Source organism: Pholcus phalangioides, unplaced genomic scaffold (genome assembly GCF_987345545.1).
Source record: "Pholcus phalangioides strain wild (caught in Gottingen) unplaced genomic scaffold, Ppha-v1.0 ptg000001l_1, whole genome shotgun sequence".
NCBI classification, from domain to species: domain Eukaryota; kingdom Metazoa; phylum Arthropoda; class Arachnida; order Araneae; family Pholcidae; genus Pholcus; species Pholcus phalangioides.
The window spans coordinates 12286906-12304165 of NW_028301594.1; the positions used below are offsets into that span (position 1 = coordinate 12286906).

The window sequence follows — 17260 nt, forward strand, 5'->3', positions numbered from 1 at the left end:
AATTTTTCAAATAATGCTTGTGGTTTAATTTCAATGATTAATTTTTATTTTCAAATGTTATCTCCACATATTTGAAAGGGACATTTTGGTACGATGATGATTCAAATCTTTATCAATCAATAAGAAAATTTTTTATCTTAAAAATTTTATTTCAAAAACCATGATTTAATGATATGACTTGAATGATGTTTTGTTTTTCACCAAATGAATGAGAAAATGATGTATATAAAAATTCATTTTCAATCAACAGAATAAGAATAACCAAATAATTCTTAACTTTATTATGAATCCAGAGAATGTCTATGAATTCTCTCAGTAGTTTCTTGTTTTTTTTTCTTCTAAACTATATAGTTCACCATTACAAATTAAGACGACGCATAAAAAATGGAAGCATTAACAGAAAGTGAAATTAATAAAAGAGGTTAGCTCATCACAAACCTGAGAAAATTTAAAATTAACGTGTATTTAAAATAACATTATCAGAAGGTAATATTTAAAATTCTAATCTGTAAGTCCAAAGATATTTGGACATTTTTTATACAGTATATATGCGCAACCCACGGCCGGCGAACCAAATGTGTGCCTCGGGATCATTTGATGTGGCCCGTGATCTGAAACCAAAACTTGTGAAAATGAACTTAGTGGAAAATTGAACAGATCACTTAAAAAAGTGACCCGCTGTGGAGTTCCACATCACTTAAACACACGCGGCACATCCCCAGATCACTTAAATGAGCCACGGCACATTTACAATTCTTTTGAGTAGCACACTGCAGTTTCAGAGTAACTAAGTGGCACGCGGTACATTTTCAGATCACTTGAGTGACTCACGACACAGTTCTAGAACACTTAAGTGACCGTACTACATTTCCATATCACTTAATTAACCCACGGCACATTTCCATATCACCTAAATAACCCCCCCCCCCCCGACACAATGATTTACAGATCATTTGAGTGACCCACGGCACATTTCCAGGTTACTTGAGTGAACTCCAGATCACTTGACACGCGTGATATATTTACTTGAGTGACTCGCGGCACAGTTCTACAGGATATTCCACATCCATTTCCAAATCACTGAAATGACCCACTACATATTTATGCATCTATTACGTGACCCGCGGCACTGTTCCAGATTACTCAAGCTGACCTCGAAACATTAACAGATCACTTAAGTGGCCCGCGACATGTTTTCAAACCAATGAAATGGCCCGTTCTCCTACAGGTTGAACACCTTTGATCTCAGCCTGTATATTACGTACGTATTTTACTTACTGTGTGTGTGTGTGTGTATACCTAGTATACTAAAATGAATTAATTTTTCCTACATGAGATAAATTAATGTAAGTAAATAAGATTGCCAATGAGAGAGAAGTACGTCGTCATTTATTTTTCTGTTTCCAAAGATCTTGTTATTGCATGTTATTGCAGATCAATGTTATTGCATTTTCAAAATCCAGAACTGTTATAATTTATTTTTCACTTGATAAAATAAGCTGAATGTCAGAAAATTCAAGAAAAAAAATCCAATAAGATGTACATTTTTAGTATGAATTAAAATGGAATATTATACTAGAGCTTATTACTTTTAAGAGTCAAAACTGGGTATAAAATCATAAATATTAATCAATCAGAAGATAAGTAGGAAAAAGCTGTGGCAATATATTTTCAAATTCTTCGCCCCATGATGAGCAGAAAATTAATTATGAAACAAGGATAATAAATAACAATTTAATTGATTATTAACCAATTAATATCATTGGGAAAACCTAGAAATTGATAAAATATGTACAGTAATTAGAATCCAATAGCTATATTAAACGAAATTGCAATTTTTGGCAACCGCAAGAAAGTTTCTATTACATTAATTTTATTTAATAATTTACATCCGGGCTGGAAAAATCGGAAAAAAAATTTGGGAACCAGAAAAAACTTTTGGCGGCAAAAAATTTTTAAACGAAGGAAAAGGTCCAAAATAACGCTGCTTTCATCTTTTTCAGGGCAATAGTTGCCCTGCCCTCATGCATGTTGGTATATATGCTGCTATAATTTCCAAACATTTGTGCTGCTCTCAGCCTGCAATTTAGTAAATACAGAAAAAAAAATTTAGGAATCAATATTGATTTTTTAGTCGCCATGACGATTTGGTGCCTGATATTTGTCCAGCCTTGATTTATATAAAGTGTAAGGTTTTAAGATACTATTAGAATTTAGACTTATTTACCAGATTTATTGAATACCATCAATATAAAACAACACGTATACGTAGTGGGTAAAGTAAAAACGGATATTTTATATAAAAAAATTAAAATTAGCTAGATATATTAAGATAATTTAATCGTTTTTCATTATTTCGTGAAGAATGGTAGAAATATATTTGTTGCTGTTCATTTCAATCTATGCAGTTTTATTGTTTATGTTAATCAATATACATTCCTCAAATGCGAAGTTTTCTAATTTATACTACTCTTTTATAAGTTTCAGGCTATTAATACAAAACAATAGCTTTGACTGATATGACTTAATAAACGTTGATTTACAAGACTTAGGTCGGTCGACCACTGATCACGAGCAAAAACAAGTTCCGTGCATGCGCAGAACTACTATATAGTTGTCTTGCGCATACATGCGACATGTTATCGCTCGTGCTAGCTTCCAGTGGACGACCGGCCAAACTGTTGATTGGACGTGGAAGCTTCATCAGAGATCCGACTTCACGAGCGCTGCTTCACAACTCTACTCTCTAAATTTTGTCGTCCCCTTTACAGAGAAGAGCTGGTTGCACCCAAATATTATCCTAAACATATTTTTATTTCGGAAGTTTTATAAAACTTACTAATCACCCTTGAATAATTTGTGAAAACTAATAGTTAATGAATTGGATGCGGAAGCGTGATCAGAGATTCGACTCAATGCGTGTAGCCTCACAACTCCTCTGTGCGTAACTACGTTACTTCCTCCCACATCCTTTCCAACAACAGATAAAAGTTGCTTGCACCCAATTCCACCTAAGCATTAAATTAATATATTTCTACCCATTTAATAACTATTAATTTGGTATTATATACACCCTACCACCACTCAATGTATAAGAAAAATTATTTGGACATTATGTTCATGGATCTTCCATTATTTGCGTTCTAGGGAAGAGAGTTTCACTCTACAAGATAGTTAAAATCATCATTAAATGCTACCTCGAACGGAAAAAGCAAATGAAATTCGCAACATGTTGATTTTAAATTTCGTTACGTTGTCCGAAATGTCAATTTTCAAAGCTATATTCATCGGAAATACGATTACAAGGAGGAGTTGGTTAATTCGGTTAATATAATTATATTCGTGGAATTTAGAACTTTAGCCATTTATAGGGCACAAATATTTAGACGTTAGTAGTTTGAAAGTCTTAAGTTTCCATCCTCTTGCTACTTGCACTATTTTTCGTCTTCTTATATATCGCTTTGTGCTGGAGTTGGTTTTTTTATAACTTTCTAACAGTTGCTTTAAAGTCTCGCAAGAATTGCATACTCCTCATTGTTTCATGAATTGGATTCCGTTGTGTAGTTGCGATCAAGGTTTACTCAACAGACGGCTTGAAGTTAAATTTTTTTTATTCAATGTATTGTTTTACTCATTGTTGTTAGTAGAGCCTGGATAATATGCACTACAAAAGTGGGGAAATATGTACTTAAATATATGCAAATATGCACTTAAAAATGCCAAAATATGCGTATATATATATATATATATATATATATATATATATATATATCAACCCAAAATATACACTGAAAACCCTGAAATTAAATTCCGAAATATGTACCAAATATTAGAAAATATACATTAAAAAATCATTATGCAAAAAAAAAAAAAAACACATGATTTTTAAAATATATATTTTCTATTTCTTAGTAAATAGACTCATTTACAAAAAAAATATCCCCAAATATATTTATGAACTAAGATGAATTCTACATATTTTTTATTTAGGTATTTTTAGTTCGTTGTAGCTGCTCAGTAAGGAAATTCCAGCAACAAAAATATTCCGGCTCGATTTCTAAAAAAAAAAAAAAAATTGAACACTTCTGACCCTTTTCAGAAACATTCCATCTCAAATTATATATCTTCACAAATAATAAAAATCCTTTTTTGGTTCCATGGAAGGACTTGGTGGTCCCATGGGACAGTGTTCTTTTTTGCTATAACAATAGCGTTACACTATAAAACGGTTGATATTTACAAAATACAGTATTACAAACATCTCTATGAATTCACTAAATCCTACATGCGGGAACATTCCCCCCCCCCCCGTTATGAAAAACTATCACAAAAGTGAGCTCAAATATATCTTCCAAAATATGCAGTTTTGGAAATTCTTTGATTTTATACATTTATATGCATTAATGACAAAAAAAGGCAATATATGCAAATGTATATACACATAATGAATTTACATATAATCCGAGCTCTAGTAATTAAATTTGACACCCGAGTGGTGTAGTGGTAAGATTTTTCTGGAAAAGTCATGTTGTTAGGAATAATTACGTATTAGTTGTTAAAAATTATGTTCCTACAATCTACAGAACTGAACTACACAGGGTATATAGGTAACAGGGTGTCTGATAGTGTACTGGCGAACCGTTGATCCTAGAAGCATACTTTGAATTGGAAAACGTATCCAAATAACGTGCAGAACTCAAATATGTCATTCAGGTTGCAAGGGGTTGTATAGTTCTCTGCGTTTACCCATTTTAGACTGACGTTACATTTACGCAACGTTTTGTTTAATTTTGTTTTTTCATTTGATATTCATAGAACTTTTTGTATGAAACGAACGAATTTTTTAAAATTAAAAGCTTTAGTGAAAGCTTCTGTATTTTTTAAAATTTGCTCGCAAAAAAACTGGATTTTTATGACTTGAAAACTGGATTTTTATGACTTGAAAACTGGATTTTTATGACTTGAAAACTGAATTTTTCGGAAATTTTATCAAAAGTTCAATTTGAATTTTTTTTCCCATGACCATGAACAGAAATAATTTTTTAAAAATAGGAAAAAGTTCAACTTTTTTTTGTTAAATGGTATATGAAATTTCCTAAAGCCATAAATACCAATTGCTTTAATTAAGTTTATTACTTTATCTTGATTAAAGTCACAGTTAATTGTAAACTTACATTAATTACAAATAAAAACGTACTAAATTATCGTCTAATTTTTTGAAACTTTTCAAATATGTTATTTAAGTAATATATACTGTTAACATGTATAAAGAAATTGAGCAATTTAGCCATGAATTGGAATAACGATAAAAAATATCAAACAAACCAAAAATCAAACAAATCAATGTAAATGCCAAACTCATGTTGATATACAGTATTGTGGAAAAATGTATTATTTGTGAACCATAAATTATGAAATCATTTTCGACGCTGAGCAACGTTGTTGTAGGACAGAGTTGTTCAACGCATGGCCCGTGGGCCACATTTGGCCCTCGGAGCTTTTGTCGTGGCCCGTAACCATTTTTAGGAAATGGTTGAAAATATTGAAGGATGATTAATTTTAAAATTAGTGAAAGAAATAACTTTGGAATTAATGAAAAAGTACTGTAAAATTCACGAGAGAACTAATTTCAGAATAAATTGGTGAAAATTCAAATTAATGAAACGAATAGTTCAGCAATTGATGAAAGGTCAGAATTAGTGAAAAAAATAACAAAATATTGAGAGAAATAATTTTGTAATTTGTGTTAGAAATTATTTTATAACTAAATAAATGAATAATTGTATAATTATTAGAAGAAATTATTTCAAGGTATGTTGAGTATTAAAATAATTTCAGAATTACAGAAATAAGTATTTACAGAATGATTGGAAGTGATGGATTAAAATTAATCAGAATTAACTAAATTAATTAGTAAATAATTAGAGAGAGGGAGAGAGAAATTTTTCCATAATTATTATCACACAATATTGATAATTAATAAGAAAAATAATTTCAGAATAAATGAATGTCTTCAATTATTTTTGTCCCTATACGACATGGGCCCCATTGGCCCCTTCTATTAATACGTCACTTTAAAGTATGTGAGTTTTTAAACCCTAGTAAATCTGAATTTTTCTCACAATTACATGTACGTCAGTATGAATTGGTGGTCCACGGACTTCGTGGGCGATTTCAATTTGGCCCGCGGTGTCTGAAAGGTTGAAAAGCCTGTTGTAGGACAATGTTTTCAGGCTTTTTGGACGAATGCTAAACTTTGGAGGAGATTCAAAACAGCCTAATCTTTGGTTTTAAATTGGGTATTGTTTTGAATAGAAAAGAAAAAACTTCCCATAACCAAAATAATTTCTTTTCTAACAATAATTAATTTGATAACATCCAAAGATACGCGCACTGATAAGGTACAAGCCAGGTCAGTAACCAAATAAATGAAATAAATAATTGGTGGGTACATTTTCTCGGATTAGCGGATTAGATAATTGTAATAATGTGTACAATGATTATTACCTTTCTATTACCTTCAAAAAAAGTCTCGTATTTAAAAAATGAAATTTAATTTTACAGCTACCACAGGTAATATTCATTCGTACCTCAAATGCGTTCAGCTTCTTTTTTTTTGGGAGGATAAGGGAATTTATTCTGTGCATGCGAAATTCGAATGAAACATTAGTCGTATATAAATTGCAATATTTTACTGAGAACATAAGTCAATTTTAATGATAGAAAATAGATAAAAATATAATAATAAAAAATGCAATTTTACTTACATTCACGTTCTTTCAAGAAAATCATCATCAGAAAAACACATAAATTCGAGAGAAAGGCATTACTAATTCACACGGAAATATTCCCATTAAATACTCCATATTTTTGTTTGGATACTTCCTAGAAATATTCCGAATATATATCCTTGCATGTAATATTTTCCGAGAAAACTTCTTGTTGATGTTCGTAAAAATTCCAGTTCTTAATCCAGACGAGTTCAACCATCTTCAAGGTTCTCTTTTGGCAGACATTTAGGGGGGGGGGGTCTTTGACCCAGGGGCATAGACCTCCTACCCCAAATATTAAGGGGTTTCTTTCACCCCTACATTTTTTTTGTACCCAAAGCGATTTCCTTGAAGGGTTCCTTCCGTACGGAGCAGTCTTTAGAGTACAATCTTAGGGTTCACTGCCCGACCACTGGGGTTACAAAGGAAAGAAAATCCTGTGAGGGTCGGGAAAACTAAAAGGGGGGAATTTATATATTTATTTCTTACAGTTTTAGTTTGGAATATAATAAAAACTATCCATAGGGGGGAAATTCGAAAATTGTGTTCATATAATGATGAATTAATATACTTCAAATCACATAATAATATTTTTCGTTGTGTCATGCTTCTCATTCGTTTTCCAAACACGAAGCTTCACATACAAATTCAGCTCATAAAACTAATAGCGTCGACGCTCGTTATAACGATCCCCCTTTATAGTGGCAATTCCATTAATACGACTGGTAGGATAAATATAGAATGTTATATAGTTACGACCGTAATATGTGTTTTCCTTTCGATGTAACGCTCACCAACAATAATGTCTATTTTCGACGGAACCGTGTGGGTGTCGTTATAACGAGCGTCTACTGTATAATTTGTTTAAATAGTTTGTACAATATTTCTTCGCGTAAGCACAGCAGGTGAAAAATACACAAAAAATTGATACATCGAAAAAAACTAAGTTCCAGACTTTTCCAGAATGAAATGTAACTTCCGTGTAATTTCTATTTTCTTATGTCCCCAAACAAATACTTGCCGTAGTTTCCTGCGTATAATCCGGATTAGCGTATAGTCTGCAGATGCAAATTTTACTAACTTGAAGAAGAAATGTCATCGTGTGATTCGCATACGCAAATTCATTTCATTCAGCAATAATGAAATACAGTCGAATTCCGTTTTAACGAATATCATTATAGCGAAAATCTGATTTAACGAACTCTATCCTAATCCCCCAGATACGTTTATATAGGGGCAATGTAAAAACTGGAATTCCTTTGTAACGAAATTTCATTAAAACGAAATGATTTCTCCGGTTTCTTGGAGTTCGTTATAACGAGTTTCGACTGTACAGTCGACGTTCGTTATCACGACCATCCTCGTTCCACGGAAAACGAACATCATATTGATAGAGTGTTATATCGAACATTTGAAAACAAAAAGTTTTCGTAAGAGAACTCATTTTGAATGGTACAAAAAGTTATATAATTCATTTTGTTAAAATCTAAGCCAAGGGTCTTCAACGTACAGCCCGCGGGCTGGCCACATTTGGCCTTCGGAGCAAATTGTCGTGGCCCACCAAACATTTTTAGAAAATGGTAGAAAACGTTGAAAGATGATAAATTCTAGAATTAATGAAAGAAATAATTTCAGATTTCGAATCCAATGTTTTTAACGTATAATCCGCGGATTATACGCAGAAGAATATATTTTCTGATTATTGTTGCTGAATGCACAGAGCCACCAACTTGGAATAAATAGAATATGATTTAAAGTGAAACCTCGATATAATCATACTTTGCGAACTAAGAAAAAATATCGTTCCAAAGGGATTTATCGTTATATCGTCGAGCATCGTTGTAGCGAGGTTTCGTTGTAATTAGTTGATATTTTAATATCAAATGATAATTTTCATTGTCAATTTCTGGGAAATTAAGCTTCTACGAAACTGAAATTAATGGCATCATGACATTGTAAGTGCCACAAACCTTCAAAATGTTTTGTTTTAAAAAGCGTAATCACCGTGGCAGATAAGCCAAGAAAAACAATATATACAACATTTCCTCATTGATCATTTCATTCACTATTCATGCTAAAATTATGAGTAATTTCGCTTATACTCGAACGATATAATGAAAATAAATACCGTATTTACTCGAATATAAGATGATGTATGATTTTGCTGATCAAAATAAGAAAAACCAGAGTCATTAATAATTAATTGTTATTCATCTCCTTATATTTCGGTTATTCACAAATACAGTAATACGATTTTTAGGACGTAAATCAGGGTATTTTTAAATTCAATTACAATACTTTATTAGTGACAAATTGTAATTACCGTAATTAAATATTACCGTATAGAGCAAAGGTGCTTGACCATTAAGAGAATTGTAGCCACTTCATTGGTTTGGAAACGTGCCGCGGGTCACGTGATGATCTGGAATTATGTTCCCGGTCACTCAAGTAATCTGGGAATGTGCCGCAGGTCACTTAACTAATCTGTCATTGAGCCACTGGTAACTTGAGTGTTGTGGAACTCTACCACGGGTCGCCCAAATGCTCCGGAGCTATATTACTGGTCACTAAATGACCTGCAATTATGTCGTCAGTCACTTGAGTGACCAGAAAATGTGGCACGAGTCACGTGAGTGATCTATAAATATGCCGTGCTCTGGAACTGTGTCGAGAATCAATCAACTGATGTGGATCTGAGCTACAGTTGGCTTAAATTATCTAAATGTGCCACGGATTATTCAAGTAATTTTTAAATGTGCCACTTGATGCATTTTTTCAAAATTATGTCTCAGTTTTAAAACCAAAGGTCACGGCCCACATCATGTGTCAAATTTGGTCCCACGGGCCATAGGTCGAGCATATATGGTATAGGGGACACTGAATAAATTCTGGAGAGCGCTCGGAGAATGGTGTTACAAGATACTGTAGGTCACCCACTGCGCTCCCGGCTCTGACGCTACTATTAAGATTCCGGGGTCTGGCTCAGGGCCCTGAAGCAAACAGGGGATCCCCAAAAGTATTGAAAGTTTTCACAAAATAAGGTCTTTCATAAATTCTGAATCGTCGTTAATTCTGAAACTATTTCTCTCATTTTCGATCATTTCATAAATTAACTTTCAATTATTTTACTCCCTGATTCTGACTTTAATTTTTAATTAATATTAGTAATTAATAATTATATTCTCAACAAAAATCCCGAATTATCATTTTCAATTAAATCAAAAGTCATCAATTCTGAAGTTATCTTTTAAATTATCCCAATTTTGTCTTTTAGCGAAATGTTTTGTACAGGTATTAGCTCGTGCATATACTACGGCCTAGGTATATGAATGTGTGAAAATTTAATAAAAATTGCGCCTTGTACGCGAGTAAACACGGCTTATAAATTCTCACTAAAAAAATATATCATGTTTTCTCTTAATTCTCATACATTTTAATGGTTATAATCGCATTATAAAGTATAAGAATAATCTCAGAAAAAATTTATCTCTACATATAATCATCAATTCCAATAAGAAAATATTTTTTATGCATAAAAAGGGCGTGCATATATATATATATACAATCTTCTTTTTTGGTGCTGCCTAGAATGAAATTCGATTCAAATGTGTTCAGCCATTTAAATGATTCTTCTTCTTCTTCTCCTCTTCTCCTTGCACTCGTTTAGTATTTCTTACGTGTAATTCCTGCTCTTGTTGCGTGATCCTGTCATATTTCCGGGAGCTGTTTCAGGTAATCTTACACATCTCAGCGCCATCTGCCGGCGTTTCCTAGTAATAACTTTTCCAAAGTGCACCACGGGGGAGATTGCTTTGGTTTTCATTGATTTATTTCTAGGCCGTGATCATTATTCTAGTTTTTTTCCCCTGAAAATGGTATTACGGTCGAACCTCACTACAACGATGCCTTTATACAACGATATTTTTTCAAATATTGTTTGGAATTGTCTATAATCTTGTCTAATGTTAAAATCCTCTCGATACAACGATGTCCTCTACTACGATAAATCCCTCTATAACTATATTTTTAAGAGATTTTGAAATCATTACAACGATATTGTTTTATATTTCACTGAAAACTGTCTTGAATTTAGTTTTAACTTCGTCATAAGATCTCGTTCTTCCGATTGAGTCTGATAACATTGGTGTTTTGCACCACATGATCACCAATACTATTTATGAAGTTGCTGGTATTGCCACTTTTTGTTTAAGGCGTCAAAAGTGCAGTGCAGTAAATATCTTTACAGAGGCGATGCTTCTATAATGAATTTCATTATAACAAACCAATCACTTACAGTTTTTCGAGGTGAATAAATACTTTCAGCTTTTCATATTTTCTGATGGTACTAATGATTCAGATTTAGAGAAGATGTCAAACGCAGCCTGAAGTAAACGTCGCGTGATGACAGTGTTGCCCCTCGTTATAACGATAATCTCTCTACAACGATATTTTTTGTTGGTCTGCAAAGCATCGTAATATCGAAGTTTCACTGTTTAAATGAACTTTTTAAGCAACAGCCTATAATCAACCATTCTTAATCCGATTTCCTCACTGATGATGGACACGAGGACGGTTTTTATTTACGAATTCTTCGACAACCTTCAATAAAATAAAAAAATAACCACATGGCTTTTGCATTTAAATTAGAAACCTGATCATACCATATCAAAGTTTGTAGAGTAGTCAAAATATTCAGTTTGTTTCAGTCTACCATCACTAATATTTACAAAGAATTAATGGTATTTTTTCTCAATTAATAGTTCAAAAAAATGGGCGTAGTTTCAAAATAATGTCATGAGAGAGAAATACAAGTGTATAAGTACAGGATTTTGTAACGTAAATGTTTAGTAGGTCTCAAATAATGTGACATGTATTGTTTGATTTGAGAAGGAGAGCTTAAAAATAGCAATTAGCATTGATCAATGTGTTGAGTATTAATTATTTCAGTTATCGTGAACTCATTAGAAAACATGAGTCATTATTTTATTTTTTTATGGCAGAAATTTAGCAAATATTCAGTGAGTTCTGAACACTTTCGGAATACAAAAAACATCATTTAATTTCAACTTGAGTTTTTTCACATAAGTTTCTTACATTTTACTATGAAATATTTCGAATTTATTCTAGGCACAATTGGAATACAGTGCGTCACACAAATAATTTTTAAAAGTTTATTCTGACGCTATTACAGAGTTCGTTGCTATGACATATATTACGGCGCAAGAATTTCGAGTTGTTTATCCATCGTGAAAGAGAACATAAACATTACAACAGCTAAATACTCCCGAAATCCTTCGACCATAATAACTCTGTTTGAATATTTTTACCACAAATATTTCAGTCTTCCTTGACAGTAATGGTAAATGCGCCGTCAACCACCGATTCGTCAGACCTGGGTTATAATAGCAGTTAGGGTTCGTGAGCGTTTGGGAGGTACTGCAGAAATGCCTATAAAAACTACAGTGAAATAACGATATAAAAATATTCTCGGGACTAAGAAAAACATCGTTGCAGAACGGGGGTTTTTAATTTATTAATCGGGTGCTCATGAACCCCTGTGATATCTTTGGAGAGATTTCAGGTCTTTTGAGTGTGGATGTGAAAACAACTCTTTCCTTTCGATTATTATACACTAAATATTATTCTGCGAAGTAGTTCCGTGGATTTCATTTTTATTGGCACGGGGGTTCTAAAGCCTTTATATTATTGGCACAAGGGGTCCGCAGAGCACAAAGTTAAGAACCACTGTTTTAAAGGGATAATTGTTATTGGGGGGGGGGGCGAGCAGCATTATCGTTTCGTGCCACCAAAGTTATGCCGTTGCTGAAATTTCTTCTAAATTGGCATTACTACCAGAAAATGCACATAATGAATCTATTCACCGTGAAAAAATTCAAATCAATGAGTTGATTTTCCAAACTCAATAATTTTGGTACGAAATACCGATAACACCAAAAGCCTTGGAAAGAACAAAAACTAGCGAGATATTTAAAAATATATTAGGATCAGGGCGGTCTTAATAGCATCACGGGCCCCGGGCCAAGTGATTTTTCTGAGGCTCTACCTGGCGAATTCTCGAAAATTTGAACAGGTAGGTTCTCATTTTTATGAGGCCCCTCTTCTCTTCAGGCCCCCAGGCAGTGCCCAGGTGGGCCCATGCGTTAAGACGGCACTGATTAAGATGTGTAATTTTGAACAAGAAATATAATGAAATATCGTTGTAATGGTACCACAATCTCTTCAGAAAATATCGTTACAGAGGAATAATAATTATTATTATTATTAGTAGTAGTAGTAAAGGATTTGTAGAGTTTAATATCAGACAAAAGGCAATTCCAAACAAGGTTTGAAGAAAATATTGCTGTAGAGAGATTTATCGTTATATCTAGTACCGTAAGTGAGGTTTCAGTGCAATAGTCCTGATCTAATTAGTTATTGTATATGGCTGTGATTCAGTGGAAATAATCTAATTATTAATATACAATTTCAAAATTCATAATTGTTTGCATGGATCGATTTAAATAATAAATTTTCCATGCAGAGCTACTTCAAGTTAACTTCATGCTCAACGAAGGAACAACTAAAAGTTTTCAATCATGAAAAAACATTTTTTTTATGAATAAATAAAATAAAATTCATTTTTCATATCTGTGTACTTCAGTGGAATACACTTGGAAATTTAAATGTCCTCTTTTTTTGGTTCGATGGATCGAGCCATATTGAATACACAATTGAATCATGTATTTTCCCACTCTTTCGAGAGAGAATCGATAACTGCTTTCTCTCTGATGAGATTGAAAATTAGCATATAAATTTAAATAATGATGGATTAATATAATGATGATGAACCTAAATTATGTTAAATACAGTAGACACTGTTTATTAGAATCACAGATAATGTTATCATTCGGGTATTGCTGTCACTTTTGCTAAGTAGGGAACAGATCAATATCATAACACGGTAAAAAATACGTTTATAGTTATCAGGATTTTGGTTTTTGTTATCAATTTCCACGACTATGTATGAGATCCAAAGGCTCACTTATTGAACTGAGTTCACCATGTCCTAATCGGGCCGTAACAGCCGCTATGATCCATCTACCCATGTACGTGTGGGGCTTCTTTTATAATATCTTTCCTATAGTGAGAAGGAACGTATAAAGTAAAAAAAAAAGTCACTTTCTTCCGCTTTTGGTAAGGTTCTTTCAGGTGACAGTTTCACAATTTTCGGCGGAAAGATTTTTTCTGGGTATCTATGGAGCAGTATGCATTAAAAGAAGTTATTGCAATTCGTATACTACACTAGTGATGGGCATGGCCAGATGAGCATTTTGTGCATGACCACAGGCCAGACGCGGTCCGATTAGAGGTTCTATTCTGCCTGCCGCAGATTTCAAAATAATAATATAGAAATTTTCAATTTCAGTTTTTAAAAAAAATTCATTTAAGGGTGGGGTGTTCCTTTTTTTTTTTTGGTATGGAAAATATAGTTGTGAGAATTTGAATATAAATTGATTTAAAATGCATATGCAAAAAACGGAACACGTATGCAATAAATATGCATAAAGTTATCAAAATATACTTATATATTTTTTTACAGTTGTGCAGGATGAACGATATTGTCTTTCATTTTCATTCAAACCATGGCAGTCTTCAAAGTATATAACACATTCCCCCACTTCATTTCTAAGCATAAAACTTCGAAGTACGAATCCATGTCTGTTCCACCAAAATTATTAATTTTTGTTTTTTTGGCCCGGCTAATAAAAAGTTTGCTCATCTTTGCACTACACTATACACACAAACACTAGACAGTTTCATTTCAACTACTCACAATTTTTGAATTAAAAAAGGATTTTAGCTTGAAGGGGGAAAAATATCCTTTTTTATAGAACAATTGGAAAAAAAATGCATGATTTTAGCATTTTTTTGAAACCAGTTATGTGTGGGAAAAGAAAAACGCAGTTTTCTCGTTTCCATATATTCTGTTCGACGAAACGGGATGTATGGTCATCGTGGTTACAAACGCGATTTTTTTCTGATATAATTATCAATCGAATATTGTTACAAATTCCGAGTCCCAATGCGATCACATTAAGCTCTGTTTTTTTTTAATCATCATGCAATAATTATTGTTATCGTTAGACAACGATTGCGAAAAAAAAACGATATTTTTATGTTGCTTCAAATTTCATGATTTCATGGTACTGAGGATACCATTTTTATGATTTACCTACCAGGCTTTTGGAAAGATATGGGGAAAAGATGAGCTGAAAAAAGCATTATGGGGATCTTTTAAGTTGTGTAAGTAGGTCGCCACGTGGCGATGGGGCGGGACTTATAACGGTGTCTGGGTCCTCGATAGAAAAATACCTGGCTGAAGTGAGCCCCTGCATGGGCATGAGACCTATTTGGAAATAGAGGGAAAAAAATCACTTTCCAGCTTCAAGGTATTCATTTTATTACGAATGAGAGCCTGAAAGTACATTTTCAGTTCTGACAAAAACTAGATGCAGAAGATACTTGACAGACTATGTTTGAAGACTATGAATGATTCTAATTTAAATAATTAACTTATTTTGTGTTTACTGAATATTAACACGAAACTTTACAACTTTGTGAATACAAACAGGTTTTAGACCTGATAACCTTAAAAAAAAAATAAATGGGAAATACAGCTTTAATTTAGAGCTCAAATAGGTACTAAATTGCTCTTAATTATCTTGTCAGGATTTCTAATTGAAATATTGCAGTAGTTGACCACATTCCTTTAAAAAAGGCCAAACATTCAACCTAGCTGGAAATATTTGGGTTGAAACCATGCCGCTTCTTTTAACCCTTTCCGGCACGCCACCCTTTAAAGTTGGAATTTAAAAAAAAACAAATTTGTAAGCAGTCTATTCAGGCATAGAGCAGTACGCATGTATAATTTTGTAAAGATTTAAAGATTAATTATACCATTGCAATTTTGTGGTTGTGCCCAAAGAGGGCACACTTCGAATTCACAATTTTAGGCTAGCTTTCAATGTAAAAAGTTAAAATTTATACACAATTAAGAGATTAGTGTGCAGCCAACAAAATAACAGAAATCCCTTTATATATATAAAAAAAAAAAACTTTAAAATTTGAATCCATTTCTTTGAACAATATGGATTTTCCAGAAATAAACACAGGCCAAAAGTATGGATCGGCTTATGTGGTGGTGCTGTTATCTAGTGTCGATAAAAAAGGTTCAAAGTAATCCCTAAACTAATTTTCATTTCATTTATCATTTATTTTCAGTGTTTAAAAAAGAAATTTTTAGGTGTGTCCAGACTGGGCACACTAAGTCGGTCGGAAAGAGTTAAATATATTGGTTATAGTTTCAAATTATCTGTATTTCTATCTATCTGTATTTCTATTTGAGAGATTTAGTCCCCATTTAGTCGCTAAGTATAGAATTACCGCAGCTTTGTCTTTAGGAGAAGCAATGGATTGGTCAAAAACACTTTTCCTATCTTGTCCCTGTAAGTTTCATAACTCTCTTCCAATTCAACTCCTTGACAACAGAAATTCATTTCTATCGTTCAAAAAAAACCCTGAAATTATACCTTTTTTCAATCACTAATATAGAAGATTTTTTCTAATTTTTGAACTGGTTGCATAACTTTCTTCTATACCTTTGCGTCCCCATTTCTCCTTTGCACGTTTTGACACACATACATAAATTTAAAATACTATTTCTCTGTCAATATTGGAATTTATTCACCACATGCCTGCCTGCCTGGCACCATGATTTATTGTCTAATGTTACACATAAATAGTTTTTATTGACTTATATTTGATGAAATTTTTTTTGTTTTCGTTTTTGCTTTCCTCTTGTGTGTAATTTTTATTTTCTCATTCGAAGTTGTGATAGCCAGTAAGAGCAACTTAGCTCCTTGGTTATTATTATTATTATCATCTGTTTTTGTTTCTTCAGTTTTGTGGGGTTTTTTTTCCGAATAACCAATAAAGTGTGTGTGTGTAACGTTAATGGTGGATACGTAATGCTTTTACCTTTCGAAAGGAATTCGGGGTTCTTTCGTTGGCACATGCCAATGTTAATGTCGAAATAAAATTAAAACATTTCTTAATATTATTTTCAAAAATTTATTTTATTTTTCATCTCCTCTTTGTATCATTATGCCATCGCAATGATAACATTTCAGCAATAGTGTTGCAGTCAATAATGTATTTGGTCTATTATTGCATTTCGCAGTAAACGATTTTACGAAAGATATTATATACTCGTATATTATGTACAAGCTTTTCTTCTCATCGGAATATAGCACTAGATATGTTTTCCTGTCTATAGGCCTTATGAATGCACCTATATGACTAGGGGTCATTTGATGCATTCCTCCATGATGAGGACACCAATATTTTTTTTCTCCTTGTCTTTCAGAATGTTCTCCGGAACGACAACGCCCTCCAGGGCAATGAGCTAAAATCGCTAAAGCGACTGAGAC

The 17260-nt window shown here is 32.8% G+C and overlaps 1 protein-coding gene and 1 long non-coding RNA gene across 3 annotated transcripts in view; one reads left to right on the forward strand and one right to left on the reverse strand.

The window, feature by feature from the left end:
• Positions 1–7065, reverse strand: part of LOC149089889 (protein-L-histidine N-pros-methyltransferase) — a 272960-nt gene extending 265895 nt beyond the window's left edge. The window contains exon 1 of the mRNA XM_089254835.1: positions 6768–7065. The gene's annotated coding sequence lies outside the window, so the exon portion shown is untranslated. The remainder of the gene's footprint in view (positions 1–6767) is intronic.
• LOC149089890 (uncharacterized) overlaps positions 1–17260 on the forward strand; it is a 277922-nt gene that overhangs the window by 3175 nt on the left and 257487 nt on the right. The gene's annotated exons all lie outside the window — the stretch shown is intronic.